The sequence below is a fragment of the Calliopsis andreniformis genome, unplaced genomic scaffold, assembly GCF_051401765.1.
Source record: "Calliopsis andreniformis isolate RMS-2024a unplaced genomic scaffold, iyCalAndr_principal scaffold0059, whole genome shotgun sequence".
Lineage (NCBI taxonomy): Eukaryota > Metazoa > Arthropoda > Insecta > Hymenoptera > Andrenidae > Calliopsis > Calliopsis andreniformis.
In genome coordinates, this window is record NW_027480468.1 from 2,349,967 (window position 1) to 2,369,982 (window position 20,016).

Consider the following 20,016-nt stretch of genomic DNA (forward strand, 5'->3'; position numbering starts at 1 on the left):
AGGATTGAGGATTGAGTGTTGAGGATTGAGGATTGACAACTGAAGATTGAATATTGATGATTGAAGATTGAGTATTGAGGATTGAGGGTTGTGGATTGAGGACGAGGACTGAGGGCTGAGTATTGATGTTTGAGGTCTGAGGATTGAGGATTGAGGATTGAGGGTTGAGGATTGAGTATTGTGGATTGTGGATTGAAGATTGAGGATTGAGTATTGAGGATTTAAGATTGAGTATTGAGGATTGAAGATTGAGAATTGAGGATTGAGGATTGAACATTGAGGACTGAGTGTTGAGTGTTGAGTGATGAGAATTGATGTTTGTGGATAGAGATTTGAAGATTGCAGATTGAGTATTGAGTATTGAAAACTGTGAACTGAGGATATTCTATTGAGGATTGAGTATTGTCACCTGATTGTTCAGGACTGTGGGCTGGAGATTGAGGATTCAGGATTGAGGATTCAGAATTGAGGTTTGAGGACTGAGGATTGAGGGTTGAGGATTGAAGATTGAGTATTGAGGATTGAAGATTGAGGATTGAGGATTGAGGATTGAGGATTGAGGATTGAGAATGAGGGCTGAAGGTTGAGGATTGAGGTTTAAGGACTGAGGACTGAGGATTGAGGATTGAGAATTGAGGATTGAGGATTGAGGATGGAAGACTGAGGATTGGGTATTGAGTTTTGAGGATTGAAGATTGAGGATTGAGGACTGAGGATTGAGGATTGAGGATAGAGGATTGAAGATTGAGGATTGGGGATTGAGGATTGACGATTGAGGATTGAGAATTGAGGATTGAGAATTGAGGATTGAGGATTGAAGGTTGACTATTGAGGATTGAAGGTTGAGGATTGAGGATTGAGGATTGACGATTGAGGACTTAGTGTTGAGGGTTGAGTGATGGGAATTGATGTTTGCGGATTGAGATTTGAAGATTGAAGAATGGGGATTGATTATTGAAAACTGTGAATTGAGGATATTCTATTGATGATTGAGGATTGACAATTGATTGTTGAGGACTGAGGGCTGAAGATTGAGGATTCAGGATTGAGGATTCGGGATTGAGGTTTGAGGACTGAGGATTGAGGTTTGAGGATTGAGGATTGAGGATTGACTCTTGAGGATTGAGGGTTGAGGATGGTGGATTGAAGAGAGAGGACTGAGTGTTGAGGATTGAGGGTTGAGAATTGATGTTTGAGGATTGAGATTTGATTATTGAAAATTGTGGATTGAGTATTGGACCATGAGAATTCAGGATACTCTATTGAGTATTGAGAATTGAGGATTGATGGTTGACTGTTGAGGATTGGTGGTTGAGGGCTGTGTTTTGAATATTGAGGATTGAGGATTGAGGATTGAGGATTGAAGATTGAGGATTGAAGATTGAGTATTGATGATTGAAGATTGAGGATTGAGGATTGAGTGTTGAGGATTGAGGACGAGGACAGACGGTTGAGGATTGAGGTTTGAGGATTGAGGATTCAGGACTGAGGACTGAGGATTGAGGATTGAGGATTGAGCATTGAGGATTGAAGATTGATGTCTTTGGATTGAGGATTGAAAATTGACGATTGAGGATTGTGGATTGAGGATTGAGGATTGAACATTGAGGACTGAGTGTTGAGGGTTGAGTGATGAGAATTGATGTTTGTGGATAGAGGCTTGAAGGTTGCAGATTGTGTATTGAGTATTGAATACTGTGAATTGAGGATATTCTATTGAGGATTCAGGATTGACGACTGATTGTTGAGGACTCAGGGCTGAAGATTGAGGATTCAGCATTGAGGATTCAGAATTGAGGTTTGATGACTGAGGATTGAGGATTGAAGATTGAGTATTGAGGATTGAAGATTGAGGATTGAGGATTGAGGATTGAGGATTGAGGATTGAGGATTGAGGATTGAGAATTGAGGATTGAGGTCTGAGGATTGAAGATTGAGGATTGGGTATTGAGGATTGAGGATTGAAGATTGAGGATTGAGGATTGAGGATTGAAGAATGTGGATTGAGGATTGAGGATTGAGGATTGAGGAATGAAGATCGAGGATTGAGGATTGAGGATTGAGGATTGAAGATTGAGTATTGAGGTTTGAATATTGAGGATTGAGGATTGAGGGTTGAGGATTGAGGATTGAAGATTGAGGATTGCGGACTGAGTGTTGAGGGTTGAGTGATGAGAATTGATGTTTGTGGATAGAGATCTGAAGATTGCAGATTGAGTATTGAGTATTGAAATCTGTGAATTGAGGATATTCTATTGAGGATTGAGGATTGTCACCTGATTGTTCAAGACTGAGGGCTGGAGATTGAGGATTCAGGATTGAGGATTCAGAATTGAGGTTTGTGGACTGAGGATTGAGGATCGAGGATTGAAGGTTGAGTATTGAGGATTGAAGATTGAGGATTGAGGATTGAGGATTGAGGATTGAGGATGAGGGCTGAGGGTTAAGGATTGAGGTTTAAGGACTGAGGCCTGAGGGTTGAGGATTGAGAATTGAGGATTGAGGATTGAGGATTGAAGACTGAGGATTGGGGATTGAGTATTGAGGATGGAAGATTGAGGATTGAGGATTGAGGATTGAGGATTGAGGATTGAAGATTGAGGATTGGGGATTGTGGATTGAGGATTGAGGATTGAACATTGAGGACTGAGTGTTGAGGCTTGAGGATTGAGTATTGAGGATTGAGGACTGAAGATTGAGTATTGAGGATTGAAGATTGAGGATTGAGTATTGAGTATTGAGAGCTGTGAATTGATGATATTCTATTGAGGATTGAGTATTGACAACTGATTGTTGATGACTGAGGTCTGAAGACTGAGGATTCAGGATTGAGGTTTCAGGATTGAGGTTTGAGGACTGAGTATTTAGGATTGAGGATTGAGGACTGAGGATTGAGGGTTGAGGATTGCAGGTTGAGGATTGGGTATTGCGGATTGAACATTGAGGATTGAGGATTGAGGATGGAGGATTGAAGATTGAATATTGATGATTGAAGATTGAGGATTAAGGATTGAGGGTTGTGGATTGAGAACGAGAACTGAGGGTTGAGTATTGATGTTTGAGGTCTGAGGACTGAGGATTGAGGATTGAGAATTGAGGATTGAGGATTGAGGATTGAATATTGAGGATTGGTTATTGAGGGTTGAAGAATGAGGACTGAGGGTTGAAGATTGAGGATTGAGGATTGAAGGTTGAGTATTGAGGATTGAAGATTGAGGATTGAGGATTGAGGATTGAAAATTGAGAATAGAGGATTGAGGATTGAGGATTGAGGATTGAGGATTGAGGATTGAGGACAGAGGATTGAGGATTGACGATTGAGGATTGAAGATTGAGGATTGAGGATTGAGGATTAAAGATTGAATATGGCTGATTGTAGATTGAGGATTGGTGATTGAGGATTGAGGATTGAGGTTTGAGGATTGAACATTGAGGATTGGGTATTGCGGATTGAGGATTGAGGATTGAGGATTGAGGATTGAGGATTGAGGATTGAAGATTGAGTATTGATGATTGAAGATTGAGGATTGAGGATTGAGGATTGAAGATTAAGGATTGATGATTGAGGATTGAGGATTGAGGATTGAGGATTGAGGATTGAGTATTGAAGATTGAGGGTTGATGATTGAGGATTGAGGATTGAGGATTGAGTATTGAGGACTGAAGATTGAATATTGATGATTGAAGATTGAGGATTGAGGATTGAGTATTGAGGATTGAGGATTGAGGATTGAGGATTGAGAGTTGAGGATTGAGGATTGAGGACTGAAGATTGAGGATTGGGTATTGAGGATTGAAGAATGAGGACTGAGGATTGAGGATTGCGGATTGAGGATTGAAGGTTGAGTATTGAGGATTGAAGATTTAGTATTGAGGATTGAGGATTGAGGATTGAGGATTGAGGATTGAGGATTGAGGATTGAGGATTGAGGATTGAGGATTGAGGATCGAGGATTGAGGATTGAGGATTGAGGATTGAGGATAGAGGATTGAAGATTGAGGATTGGGGATTGAGGATTGACGATTGAGGATTGAGAATTGAGGATTGAGAATTGAGGATTGAGGATTGAAGGTTGACTATTGAGGATTGAAGGTTGAGGATTGAGGATTGAGGATTGACGATTGAGGACTTAGTGTTGAGGGTTGAGTGATGGGAATTGATGTTTGCGGATTGAGATTTGAAGATTGAAGAATGGGGATTGATTATTGAAAACTGTGAATTGAGGATATTCTATTGATGATTGAGGATTGACAATTGATTGTTGAGGACTGAGGGCTGAAGATTGAGGATTCAGGATTGAGGATTCGGGATTGAGGTTTGAGGACTGAGGATTGAGGTTTGAGGATTGAGGATTGAGGATTGACTCTTGAGGATTGAGGGTTGAGGATGGTGGATTGAAGAGAGAGGACTGAGTGTTGAGGATTGAGGGTTGAGAATTGATGTTTGAGGATTGAGATTTGATTATTGAAAATTGTGGATTGAGTATTGGACCATGAGAATTCAGGATACTCTATTGAGTATTGAGAATTGAGGATTGATGGTTGACTGTTGAGGATTGGTGGTTGAGGGCTGTGTTTTGAATATTGAGGATTGAGGATTGAGGATTGAGGTTTGAGGACTGAGGATTGAGGATTGAGGATTGAGGATTGAGGATTGAGGATTGAGGATTGAGGGTTGAGGATTGAGGATTGAAGATTGAGGATTGCGTATTGCTGATTGAACATTGAGGATTGAGGATTGAGTGTTGAGGATTGAGAATTGAGGATTGAGGATTGAATATTGATGATTGAAGATTGAGTATTGAGGATTGAGGGTTGTGGATTGAGGACGAGGACAGAGGGTTGAGTATTGATGTTTGAGGTCTGAGGATTGAGGATTGAGGATTGAGGGTTGAGGATTGAGTATTGAGGATTGTGGTTTGAAGATTGAGGATTGAGGATTGAAGATTGAGGATTGAGGATTGAGGATTGAGGATTGAGGATTGAGGATGAGGGCTGAGGGTTGAGGATTGAAGTTTAAGGACTGAGGACTGAGGATTGAGGATTGAGAATTGAGGATTGAGGATTGAGGATTGAAGACTGAGGATTGGGTATTGAGTTTTGAGGAATGAAGATTGAGGATTGAGGACTGAGGATTGAGGATTGAGGATAGAGGATTGAAGATTGAGGATTGGGGATTGAGGATTGACAATTGAGGATTGAGAATTGAGGATTGAGAATTGAGGATTGAGGATATTCTATTGATGATTGAGGATTGACAATTGATTGTTGAGGACTGAGGGCTGAAGATTGAGGATTCAGGATTGAGGATTCGTGATTGAGGTTTGAGGACTGAGGATTGAGGTTTGAGGATTGAGGATTGAGGATTGACTCTTGAGGATTGAGGGTTGAGGATGGTGGATTGAAGAGAGAGGACTGAGTGTTGAGGATTGAGGGTTGAGAATTGATGTTTGAGGATTGAGATTTGATTATTGAAAATTGTGGATTGAGTATTGGACCATGAGAATTCAGGATACTCTATTGAGTATTGAGAATTGAGGATTGATGGTTGACTGTTGAGGATTGGTGGTTGAGGGCTGTGTTTTGAATATTGAGGATTGAGGATTGAGGATTGAGGATTGAAGATTGAGGATTGAAGATTGAGTATTGATGATTGAAGATTGAGGATTGAGGATTGAGTGTTGAGGATTGAGGACGAGGACAGACGGTTGAGGATTGAGGTTTGAGGATTGAGGATTCAGGACTGAGGACTGAGGATTGAGGATTGAGGATTGAGCATTGAGGATTGAAGATTGATGTCTTTGGATTGAGGATTGAAAATTGACGATTGAGGATTGTGGATTGAGGATTGAGGATTGAACATTGAGGACTGAGTGTTGAGGGTTGAGTGATGAGAATTGATGTTTGTGGATAGAGGCTTGAAGGTTGCAGATTGTGTATTGAGTATTGAATACTGTGAATTGAGGATATTCTATTGAGGATTCAGGATTGACGACTGATTGTTGAGGACTCAGGGCTGAAGATTGAGGATTCAGGATTGAGGATTCAGAATTGAGGTTTGATGACTGAGGATTGAGGATTGAAGATTGAGTATTGAGGATTGAAGATTGAGGATTGAGGATTGAGGATTGAGGATTGAGGATTGAGGATTGAGGATTGAGAATTGAGGATTGAGGTCTGAGGATTGAAGATTGAGGATTGGGTATTGAGGATTGAGGATTGAAGATTGAGGATTGAGGATTGAGGATTGAAGAATGTGGATTGAGGATTGAGGATTGAGGATTGAGGAATGAAGATCGAGGATTGAGGATTGAGGATTGAGGATTGAAGATTGAGTATTGAGGTTTGAATATTGAGGATTGAGGATTGAGGGTTGAGGATTGAGGATTGAAGATTGAGGATTGCGGACTGAGTGTTGAGGGTTGAGTGATGAGAATTGATGTTTGTGGATAGAGATCTGAAGATTGCAGATTGAGTATTGAGTATTGAAATCTGTGAATTGAGGATATTCTATTGAGGATTGAGGATTGTCACCTGATTGTTCAAGACTGAGGGCTGGAGATTGAGGATTCAGGATTGAGGATTCAGAATTGAGGTTTGTGGACTGAGGATTGAGGATCGAGGATTGAAGGTTGAGTATTGAGGATTGAAGATTGAGGATTGAGGATTGAGGATTGAGGATTGAGGATGAGGGCTGAGGGTTAAGGATTGAGGTTTAAGGACTGAGGCCTGAGGGTTGAGGATTGAGAATTGAGGATTGAGGATTGAGGATTGAAGACTGAGGATTGGGGATTGAGTATTGAGGATGGAAGATTGAGGATTGAGGATTGAGGATTGAGGATTGAGGATTGAAGATTGAGGATTGGGGATTGTGGATTGAGGATTGAGGATTGAACATTGAGGACTGAGTGTTGAGGCTTGAGGATTGAGTATTGAGGATTGAGGACTGAAGATTGAGTATTGAGGATTGAAGATTGAGGATTGAGTATTGAGTATTGAGAGCTGTGAATTGATGATATTCTATTGAGGATTGAGTATTGACAACTGATTGTTGATGACTGAGGTCTGAAGACTGAGGATTCAGGATTGAGGTTTCAGGATTGAGGTTTGAGGACTGAGTATTTAGGATTGAGGATTGAGGACTGAGGATTGAGGGTTGAGGATTGCAGGTTGAGGATTGGGTATTGCGGATTGAACATTGAGGATTGAGGATTGAGGATGGAGGATTGAAGATTGAATATTGATGATTGAAGATTGAGGATTAAGGATTGAGGGTTGTGGATTGAGAACGAGAACTGAGGGTTGAGTATTGATGTTTGAGGTCTGAGGACTGAGGATTGAGGATTGAGAATTGAGGATTGAGGATTGAGGATTGAATATTGAGGATTGGTTATTGAGGGTTGAAGAATGAGGACTGAGGGTTGAAGATTGAGGATTGAGGATTGAAGGTTGAGTATTGAGGATTGAAGATTGAGGATTGAGGATTGAGGATTGAAAATTGAGAATAGAGGATTGAGGATTGAGGATTGAGGATTGAGGATTGAGGATTGAGGACAGAGGATTGAGGATTGACGATTGAGGATTGAAGATTGAGGATTGAGGATTCAGGATTAAAGATTGAATATGGCTGATTGTAGATTGAGGATTGGTGATTGAGGATTGAGGATTGAGGTTTGAGGATTGAACATTGAGGATTGGGTATTGCGGATTGAGGATTGAGGATTGAGGATTGAGGATTGAGGATTGAGGATTGAAGATTGAGTATTGATGATTGAAGATTGAGGATTGAGGATTGAGGATTGAAGATTAAGGATTGATGATTGAGGATTGAGGATTGAGGATTGAGGATTGAGGATTGAGTATTGAAGATTGAGGGTTGATGATTGAGGATTGAGGATTGAGGATTGAGTATTGAGGACTGAAGATTGAATATTGATGATTGAAGATTGAGGATTGAGGATTGAGTATTGAGGATTGAGGATTGAGGATTGAGGATTGAGAGTTGAGGATTGAGGATTGAGGATTGAATATTGAGGATTGGGTATTGAGGATTGAAGAATGAGGACTGAGGGTTGAAGATTGAGGATTGAGGATTGAAGGTTGAGTATTGAGGATTGAAGATTGAGGATTGAGGATTGAGGATTGAAGATTGAGAATAGAGGATTGAGGATTGAGGATTGAGGATTGAGGATTGAGGACAGAGGATTGAGGATTGACGATTGAGGATTGAAGATTGAGGATTGAGGATTGAGCATTGAGGATTAAAGATTGATTATTGAGGATTGAAGATTGAGGATTGATGATTGAGGATTAAGGATTGAGGATTGAGGATGGAGGATTGAGGATTGAGTATTGAAGATTGAGGATTGATGATTGAGGATTGAGGATTGAGGATTGAGGATTGAGGACTGAAGATTGAATATTGATGATTGAAGATTGAGGATTGAGGATTGAGGGTTGTGGATTGAGGACGAGGACTGAGGGTTGAGTATTCATGTTTGAGGTCCGAGGATTGAGGATTGAGGTCTGAGGATTGAGGATTGTGGATTGAGAATTGATGATTGAGGATTGAGGATTGAAGATTGAGGATTGGGTATTGAGGATTGAAGAATGAGGACTGAGGGTTGAGGATTGAGGATTGAGGATTGAAGATTGAGAATTGAGGATTGAAGGTTGAGGATTGAGGATTGAGGATTAAGGATTGAGGATTGAGGATTGCGGATTGAGGATTGAAGATTGAAGATTGTAGATTGAGGATTGAGGATTAAAGATTGAGTATTGAGGATTGAAGATTGAGGATTGATGATTAAGGATTGAGGATTGAGGATTGAGAATTGAGGATTGAGGATTGAGTATTGAAGATTGAGGATTGATGATTGAGGATTGAGGATTGAGGATTGAGTATTGGGGATTGAGGATTGAAGATTGAGGATTGAGGATTGAGGATTAAAGATTGAGTATTGAGGATTGAAGATTGAGAATTGAGGATTGAGGATTGAGGACTGAATATTGAATATTGATGATTTAAGATTGAGGATCGAGGATTGAGGGTTGTGGATTGAGGACAAGGACTGAGGGTTCAGTATTGATGTTTGAGGTCTGATTATTGAGAATTGAGGATTGAGAATTACGGACTGAATATTGAGTATTGAGGATTGGGGATTGAGGATTGAGGATTGAGGATTGAGGATTGAGTATTGAGGATTGAGGATTGAGGATTGAGGATTGGGGATTGAGGATTGACGATTGAGGATTGAGAATTGACAATTGAGGATTGAGAGTTGAGGATTGAGGATTGAAGATTGAGTATTGAGGATTGAAGGTTGAGGATTGAGGATTGAGGATTGAAGATTGAGGACTTAGTGTTGAGGGTTGAGTGATGGGAATTGATGTTTGTGGATTGAGATTTGAAGATTGAAGAATGGGGATTGATTATTGAAAACTGTGAATTGAGGATATTCTATTGATGATTGAGGATTGACAATTGATTGTTGAGGACTGAGGGCTGAAGATTGAGGTTTCAGGATTGAGGATTCGGGATTGAGGTTTGAGGACTGAGGATTGAGGATTGAGGATTGAGGACTGAGGATTGAGGATTGAGGGTTGAAGATTGAGGATTGGGTATTGCGGATTGAGGATTGAGGATTGAGGATTGAGTATTGAGGATTGAGGGCTGAAGATTGAATATTGATGATTGAAGATTGAGGATTGAGGATTGAGGATTGAGAATTGAGGATTGAGGAATGAGGATTGAAGACTGAGGATTGGTTATTGAGGATTGAAGAATGAGGACTGAGGGTTGACGATTGAGTATTGAGGATTGAATATTGAGTATTGTGGATTGAAGGTTGCGGATTGAGGACTGAGGATTGAGGATTGAGGATTGAGGATTGCGGGTTGATGATTGAAGATTGAAGATTGAGGATTGAGGATTGAGGACTGAGGATTGAGGATTGAGGTTTGAGGATTGAGGATTGAGGATTGAGGATTGAAGATTGAGGATTGGGTATCGAGGATTGAACATTGAGGATTGAGGAATGAGGATTGAGGATTGAGGATTGAGTATTGAAGATTGAATATTGATGATTGAAGATTGAGGATTGAGGATTGAGGATTGAGGATTGAGGATTGAGGATTGAGGACTGAATATTGAATATTGATGATTGAACATTGAGGATTGAGGATTGAGGGTTGTGGATTGAGGACAAGGACTGGGGTTCAGTATTGATGGTTGAGGTCTGATTATTGAGGATTGAGTATTGAGAATTGAGGACTGAAGATTGAGTATTGAGGATTGAAGATTGAGGATTGAGGATTGAGGATAGAGTATTGAGGATTGAGGGTTGAGGACTGAGGATTGAGGATTGAGGTTTGAGGATTGAGGATTGAGGATTGAGGATTGATGATTGAGGATTGGGTATTGAGGATTGAGGATTGAGGATTGAGTATTGAAGATTGAGGATTGGTGATTGACGATTGTGGATTGAGGATTGAGGATTGAGCATTGAGGATTGTGGATTGAATATTGAGTATTGAGGATTGAAGATTGAGAATTGAGGATTGAGGTTTGAACATTGAGGACTGAGTGTTGAGGGTTGAAGATTGAGGATTGAGGATTGAGGATTGAGGATTGAGGATTGAGGATTGAGGATTGAGGATTGAGGACTGAATATTGAATATTGATGATTGAACATTGAGGATTGAGGATTGAGGGTTGTGGATTGAGGACAAGGACTGGGGGTTCAGTATTGATGGTTGAGGTCTGATTATTGAGGATTGAGTATTGAGAATTTAGGACTGAAGATTGAGTATTGAGGATTGAAGATTGAGGATTGAGGATTGAGGATAGAGTATTGAGGATTGAGGATTGAGGACTGAGGATTGAGGATTGAGGTTTGAGGATTGAGGATTGAGGATTGAGGATTGATGATCGAGGATTGGGTATCGAGGATTGAACATTGAGGATTGAGGAATGAGGATTGAGGATTGAGGATTGAGTATTGAAGATTGAATATTGATGATTGAAGATTGAGGATTGAGGATTGAGGGTTGCGGATTGAGGACGAGGACTGATAGTTGAGTATTGATATTTGAGGTCTGAGGATTGAGGATTGAGGATTGAGAATTGAGGATTGAGGAATGAGGATTGAAGACTGAGGATTGGTTATTGAGGATTGAAGAATGAGGACTGAGGGTTGAGGATTGAGTATTGAGGATTGAATATTGAGTATTGAGGATTGAAGGTTGCGGATTGAGGACTGAGGATTGAGGATTGAGGATTGAGGATTGCGGGTTGATGATTGAAGATTGAAAATTGAGGATTGAGGACTGAGGATTAAAGATTGAGTATTGAGGATTGAAGATTGAGGATTGAGGATTGAATATTGCGGATTGAGGACTGAGGATTGAGGATTGAGGATTGAGGATTGCGGGTTGAGGATTGAAGATTGAAGATTGAGGATTGAGGACTGAGGATTAAAGATTGAGTATTGAGGATTGAAGATTGAGGATTGAGGACTGAGGATTGAGGATTGAGGATTGAGGATTGAGGATTGAGGATTGAATATTGAGGATTGGTTATTGAGGGTTGAAGAATGAGGACTGAGGGTTGAAGATTGAGGATTGAGGATTGAAGGTTGAGTATTGAGGATTGAAGATTGAGGATTGAGGATTGAAGATTGAATATTGATGATTGAAGATTGAGGATTAAGGATTGAGGGTTGTGGATTGAGAACGAGAACTGAGGGTTGAGTATTGATGTTTGAGGTCTGAGGACTGAGGATTGAGGATTGAGAATTGAGGATTGAGGATTGAGGATTGAATATTGAGGATTGGTTATTGAGGGTTGAAGAATGAGGACTGAGGGTTGAAGATTGAGGATTGAGGATTGAAGGTTGAGTATTGAGGATTGAAGATTGAGGATTGAGGATTGAGGATTGAAGATTGAGAATAGAGGATTGAGGATTGAGGATTGAGGATTGAGGATTGAGGACAGAGGATTGAGGATTGACGATTGAGGATTGAAGATTGAGGATTGAGGATTGAGCATTGAGGATTAAAGATTGATTATTGAGGATTGAAGATTGAGGATTGATGATTGAGGATTAAGGATTGAGGATTGAGGATGGAGGATTGAGGATTGAGTATTGAAGATTGAGGATTGATGATTGAGGATTGAGGATTGAGGATTGAGGATTGAGGACTGAAGATTGAATATTGATGATTGAAGATTGAGGATTGAGGATTGAGGGTTGTGGATTGAGGACGAGGACTGAGGGTTGAGTATTCATGTTTGAGGTCCGAGGATTGAGGATTGAGGTCTGAGGATTGAGGATTGTGGATTGAGAATTGATGATTGAGGATTGAGGATTGAAGATTGAGGATTGGGTATTGAGGATTGAAGAATGAGGACTGAGGGTTGAGGATTGAGGATTGAGGATTGAAGATTGAGAATTGAGGATTGAAGGTTGAGGATTGAGGATTGAGGATTAAGGATTGAGGATTGAGGATTGCGGATTGAGGATTGAAGATTGAAGATTGTAGATTGAGGATTGAGGATTAAAGATTGAGTATTGAGGATTGAAGATTGAGGATTGATGATTAAGGATTGAGGATTGAGGATTGAGAATTGAGGATTGAGGATTGAGTATTGAAGATTGAGGATTGATGATTGAGGATTGAGGATTGAGGATTGAGTATTGGGGATTGAGGATTGAAGATTGAGGATTGAGGATTGAGGATTAAAGATTGAGTATTGAGGATTGAAGATTGAGAATTGAGGATTGAGGATTGAGGACTGAATATTGAATATTGATGATTTAAGATTGAGGATCGAGGATTGAGGGTTGTGGATTGAGGACAAGGACTGAGGGTTCAGTATTGATGTTTGAGGTCTGATTATTGAGAATTGAGGATTGAGAATTAAGGACTGAATATTGAGTATTGAGGATTGGGGATTGAGGATTGAGGATTGAGGATTGAGGATTGAGTATTGAGGATTGAGGATTGAGGATTGAGGATTGGGGATTGAGGATTGACGATTGAGGATTGAGAATTGACAATTGAGGATTGAGAATTGAGGATTGAGGATTGAAGATTGAGTATTGAGGATTGAAGGTTGAGGATTGAGGATTGAGGATTGAAGATTGAGGACTTAGTGTTGAGGGTTGAGTGATGGGAATTGATGTTTGTGGATTGAGATTTGAAGATTGAAGAATGGGGATTGATTATTGAAAACTGTGAATTGAGGATATTCTATTGATGATTGAGGATTGACAATTGATTGTTGAGGACTGAGGGCTGAAGATTGAGGTTTCAGGATTGAGGATTCGGGATTGAGGTTTGAGGACTGAGGATTGAGGATTGAGGATTGAGGACTGAGGATTGAGGATTGAGGGTTGAAGATTGAGGATTGGGTATTGCGGATTGAGGATTGAGGATTGAGGATTGAGTATTGAGGATTGAGGGCTGAAGATTGAATATTGATGATTGAAGATTGAGGATTGAGGATTGAGGATTGAGAATTGAGGATTGAGGAATGAGGATTGAAGACTGAGGATTGGTTATTGAGGATTGAAGAATGAGGACTGAGGGTTGACGATTGAGTATTGAGGATTGAATATTGAGTATTGTGGATTGAAGGTTGCGGATTGAGGACTGAGGATTGAGGATTGAGGATTGAGGATTGCGGGTTGATGATTGAAGATTGAAGATTGAGGATTGAGGATTGAGGACTGAGGATTGAGGATTGAGGTTTGAGGATTGAGGATTGAGGATTGAGGATTGAAGATTGAGGATTGGGTATCGAGGACTGAACATTGAGGATTGAGGAATGAGGATTGAGGATTGAGGATTGAGTATTGAAGATTGAATATTGATGATTGAAGATTGAGGATTGAGGATTGAGGATTGAGGATTGAGGATTGAGGATTGAGGACTGAATATTGAATATTGATGATTGAACATTGAGGATTGAGGATTGAGGGTTGTGGATTGAGGACAAGGACTGGGGTTCAGTATTGATGGTTGAGGTCTGATTATTGAGGATTGAGTATTGAGAATTGAGGACTGAAGATTGAGTATTGAGGATTGAAGATTGAGGATTGAGGATTGAGGATAGAGTATTGAGGATTGAGGGTTGAGGACTGAGGATTGAGGATTGAGGTTTGAGGATTGAGGATTGAGGATTGAGGATTGATGATTGAGGATTGGGTATTGAGGATTGAGGATTGAGGATTGAGTATTGAAGATTGAGGATTGGTGATTGACGATTGTGGATTGAGGATTGAGGATTGAGCATTGAGGATTGTGGATTGAATATTGAGTATTGAGGATTGAAGATTGAGAATTGAGGATTGAGGTTTGAACATTGAGGACTGAGTGTTGAGGGTTGAAGATTGAGGATTGAGGATTGAGGATTGAGGATTGAGGATTGAGGATTGAGGATTGAGGATTGAGGACTGAATATTGAATATTGATGATTGAACATTGAGGATTGAGGATTGAGGGTTGTGGATTGAGGACAAGGACTGGGGGTTCAGTATTGATGGTTGAGGTCTGATTATTGAGGATTGAGTATTGAGAATTTAGGACTGAAGATTGAGTATTGAGGATTGAAGATTGAGGATTGAGGATTGAGGATAGAGTATTGAGGATTGAGGATTGAGGACTGAGGATTGAGGATTGAGGTTTGAGGATTGAGGATTGAGGATTGAGGATTGATGATTGAGGATTGGGTATCGAGGATTGAACATTGAGGATTGAGGAATGAGGATTGAGGATTGAGGATTGAGTATTGAAGATTGAATATTGATGATTGAAGATTGAGGATTGAGGATTGAGGGTTGCGGATTGAGGACGAGGACTGATGGTTGAGTATTGATATTTGAGGTCTGAGGATTGAGGATTGAGGATTGAGAATTGAGGATTGAGGAATGAGGATTGAAGACTGAGGATTGGTTATTGAGGATTGAAGAATGAGGACTGAGGGTTGAGGATTGAGTATTGAGGATTGAATATTGAGTATTGAGGATTGAAGGTTGCGGATTGAGGACTGAGGATTGAGGATTGAGGATTGAGGATTGCGGGTTGATGATTGAAGATTGAAGATTGAGGATTGAGGACTGAGGATTAAAGATTGAGTATTGAGGATTGAAGATTGAGGATTGAGGATTGAATATTGCGGATTGAGGACTGAGGATTGAGGATTGAGGATTGAGGATTGCGGGTTGAGGATTGAAGATTGAAGATTGAGGATTGAGGACTGAGGATTAAAGATTGAGTATTGAGGATTGAAGATTGAGGATTGAGGACTGAGGATTGAGGATTGAGGATTGAGGATTGAGGATTGATGATTGAAGATTGAGGATTGAGGATTGAGGGTTGCGGATTGAGGACGAGGACTGAGGGCTGAGTATTGATGTTTGAGGTCTGAGGATTGAGGATTGAGGATTGAGAATTGAGGATTGAGGAATGAGGATTGAAGACTGAGGGTTGGTTATTGAGGATTGAAGAATGAGGACTGAGGGTTGAGGATTGACTATTGAGGATTGAAGATTGAGTATTGAGGATTGAAGGTTGCGGATTGAGGACTGAGGATTGAGGATAGAGGATTGAGGATTGCGGGTTGAGGATTGAAGATTGAAGATTGAGGATTGAGGACTGAGGATTAAAGATTGAGTATTGAGGATTGAGGATTGAGGACTGAAGATTGAATGTTGATGATTGAAGATTGAGGATTGAGGATTGAGCGTTGTGGATTGAGGACGAGGACTGAGGGTTGAGTTTTGATGTTGGAGGTCTGAGGATTGAGGATTGAGAGTTGAGGATTGAGGATTGAGGATTGAAGATTGAGGATTAAAGATTGAGTATTGAGGATTGAAGATAGAGGATTGATGATTGAGGATTGATGATTGAGGATTGAGGATTGAGGATTGAGGATTGAGGATTGAGGATTGAGGATTGAGGACTGAATATTGAATATTGATGATTGAACATTGAGGATTGAGGATTGAGGGTTGTGGATTGAGGACAAGGACTGGGGGTTCAGTATTGATGGTTGAGGTCTGATTATTGAGGATTGAGTATTGAGAATTTAGGACTGAAGATTGAGTATTGAGGATTGAAGATTGAGGATTGAGGATTGAGGATAGAGTATTGAGGATTGAGGATTGAGGACTGAGGATTGAGGATTGAGGTTTGAGGATTGAGGATTGAGGATTGAGGATTGATGATTGAGGATTGGGTATCGAGGATTGAACATTGAGGATTGAGGAATGAGGATTGAGGATTGAGGATTGAGTATTGAAGATTGAATATTGATGATTGAAGATTGAGGATTGAGGATTGAGGGTTGCGGATTGAGGACGAGGACTGATGGTTGAGTATTGATATTTGAGGTCTGAGGATTGAGGATTGAGGATTGAGAATTGAGGATTGAGGAATGAGGATTGAAGACTGAGGATTGGTTATTGAGGATTGAAGAATGAGGACTGAGGGTTGAGGATTGAGTATTGAGGATTGAATATTGAGTATTGAGGATTGAAGGTTGCGGATTGAGGACTGAGGATTGAGGATTGAGGATTGAGGATTGCGGGTTGATGATTGAAGATTGAAGATTGAGGATTGAGGACTGAGGATTAAAGATTGAGTATTGAGGATTGAAGATTGAGGATTGAGGATTGAATATTGCGGATTGAGGACTGAGGATTGAGGATTGAGGATTGAGGATTGCGGGTTGAGGATTGAAGATTGAAGATTGAGGATTGAGGACTGAGGATTAAAGATTGAGTATTGAGGATTGAAGATTGAGGATTGAGGACTGAGGATTGAGGATTGAGGATTGAGGATTGAGGATTGATGATTGAAGATTGAGGATTGAGGATTGAGGGTTGCGGATTGAGGACGAGGACTGAGGGCTGAGTATTGATGTTTGAGGTCTGAGGATTGAGGATTGAGGATTGAGAATTGAGGATTGAGGAATGAGGATTGAAGACTGAGGGTTGGTTATTGAGGATTGAAGAATGAGGACTGAGGGTTGAGGATTGACTATTGAGGATTGAAGATTGAGTATTGAGGATTGAAGGTTGCGGATTGAGGACTGAGGATTGAGGATAGAGGATTGAGGATTGCGGGTTGAGGATTGAAGATTGAAGATTGAGGATTGAGGACTGAGGATTAAAGATTGAGTATTGAGGATTGAGGATTGAGGACTGAAGATTGAATGTTGATGATTGAAGATTGAGGATTGAGGATTGAGCGTTGTGGATTGAGGACGAGGACTGAGGGTTGAGTTTTGATGTTTGAGGTCTGAGGATTGAGGATTGAGAGTTGAGGATTGAGGATTGAGGATTGAAGATTGAGGATTAAAGATTGAGTATTGAGGATTGAAGATAGAGGATTGATGATTGAGGATTGATGATTGAGGATTGAGGATTGAGGATTGAGGATTGAGGATTGAGGGTTGAGGATTGAGGATTGAAGATTGAGTATTGAGGATTGAAGATTGAGGATTGAGGATTGAGGGTTGAGGGTTGAGTGATGAGAATTGATGTTTGTGGATAGAGATTTAAAGATTGCAGATTGAGTATTGTGTATTGAAAACTGTGAATTGATGATATTCTATTGAGGATTGAGAGTTGACAACTGATTGTTGAGGACTGAGGTCTGAAGATTGAGGATTCAGGATTGAGGATTCAGGATTGAGGTTTGAGGACTGAGGATTGAGGATTGAGGATTGGGGATTGAGGATTGAGGATTGAGGATTGAAGATTCAGGATTGGGTATTGCGTATTGAACATTGAGGATTGAGGATTGAGGATTGAGGATTGAGGATTGAGGACTGAATATTGAATATTGATGATTGAACATTGAGGATTGAGGATTGAGGGTTGTGGATTGAGGACAAGGACTGGGGGTTCAGTATTGATGGTTGAGGTCTGATTATTGAGGATTGAGTATTGAGAATTGAGGACTGAAGATTGAGTATTGAGGATTGAAGATTGAGGATTGAGGATTGAGGATTGAGTATTGAGGATTGAGGATTGAGGACTGAGGATTGAGGATTGAAGTTTGAGGATTGAGGATTGAGGACTGAGGATTGATGATTGAGGATTGGGTATCGAGGATTGAATATTGAGGATTGAGGAATGAGGATTGAGGATTGAGGATTGAGTATTGAAGATTGAATATTGATGATTGAAGATTGAGGATTGAGGATTGAGGGTTGCGGATTGAGGACGAGGACTGAGTATTGAGTATTGATGTTTGAGGTCTGAGGATTGAGGATTGAGGATTGAGAATTGAGGATTGAGGAATGAGGATTGAAGACTGAGGATTGGTGATTGAGGATTGAAGAATGAGGACTGAGGATTGAGGATTGAGTATTGAGGATTGAATATTGAGTATTGTGGATTGAAGGTTGCGGATTGAGGACTGAGGATTGAGGATTGAGGATTGAGGATTGCGGGTTGATGATTGAAGATTGAAGATTGAGGATTGAGGACTGAGGATTAAAGATTGAGTATTGAGGATTGAAGATTGAGGATTGAGGATTGAGTATTGAGGATTGAGGATTGAGGACTGAGGATTGAGGATTGAGGTTTGAGGATTGAGGATTGAGGATTGAGGATTGAAGATTGAGGATTGGGTATCGAGGATTGAACATTGAGGATTGAGGATTGAGGATTGAGGGTTGACGATAGAAGATTGAGGTTTGGGGACTGAGTATTGAGGGTTGAGTGATGAGAATTGGTGTTTGTGGATAGAGATTTAAAGATTGCAGATTGAGTATTGTGTATTGAAAACTGTGAATTGATGATATTCTATTGAGGATTGAGAATTGACAACTGATTGTTGAGGACTGAGGTCTGAAGATTGAGGATTCAGGATTGAGGATTCAGGATTGAGGTTTGAGGACTGAGGATTGAGGATTGAGGATTGGGGATTGAGGATTGAGGATTGAGGATTGAAGATTGAGGATTGGGTATTTAGGATTGAACATTGAGGACTGAACACTGAGCTTTGAGGATTGAGGGTTGAAGATTGAGTATTTAGGATTGAAGATTAAGGATTGAGGATTGAGGATTGAGGATTGAGGATGAGGGCTGAGGGTTGAGGATTGAGGTTTAAGGACTGAGGACTGAGGATTGAGGATTGAGAATTGAGGATTGAGGATTGAGGATTGAAGATTGAGGATTGGGTATTGAGCATTGAGGATTGAGGATGAGGGCTGAGGGTTGAGGATTGAGGTTTAAGGACTGAGGACTGAGGATTGAGGATTGAGAATTGAGGATTGAGGATTGAGGATTGAAGACTGTGGATTGGGTATTGAGGATTGAATATTAAGGATTGAGGATTGAGGATTGCGGATTGAGGATCGAGGATTGAGGATTGAGGATTGAGGATTGAGGATTGAGGATTGAGGATTGAAGATTGAGGATTGAGGATTGAGTGTTGAGGATTGAGGATTGACGACTGAAGATTGAATATTGATGATTGAAGATTGAGAATTGAGGATTGAGGATTGAACATTGAGGACTGAGTGTTGAGTGTTGAGTGATGAGAATTGATGTTTGTGGATAGAGATTTGAAGATTGCAGATTGAGTATTGAGTGTTGAAAACTGTGAATTGAGGATATTCTATTGAGGATTGAGGATTGTCACCTGATTGTTCAGGACTGTGGGCTGGAGATTGAGGATTCAGGATTGAGGATTCAGAATTGAGGTTTGAGGACTGAGGATTGAGGATTGAGGATTGAAGATTGAGTATTGAGGATTGAGGATTGAGGATTGAGGGTTGAGGATTGAGGATTGAGGATTGAGGCTGAGGGCTGAGGGTTGAGGGTTGAGGTTTAAGGACTGAGGTCTGAGGATTGAGGATTGAGAATTGAGGATTGAGGATTGAGGATTGAAGACTGAGGATTGGGTATTGAGTATTAAGGATTGAAGATTGAGGATTGAGGACTGAGGATTGAGGATTGAGGATTGAGGATTGAAGATTGAGGATTGACGATTGAG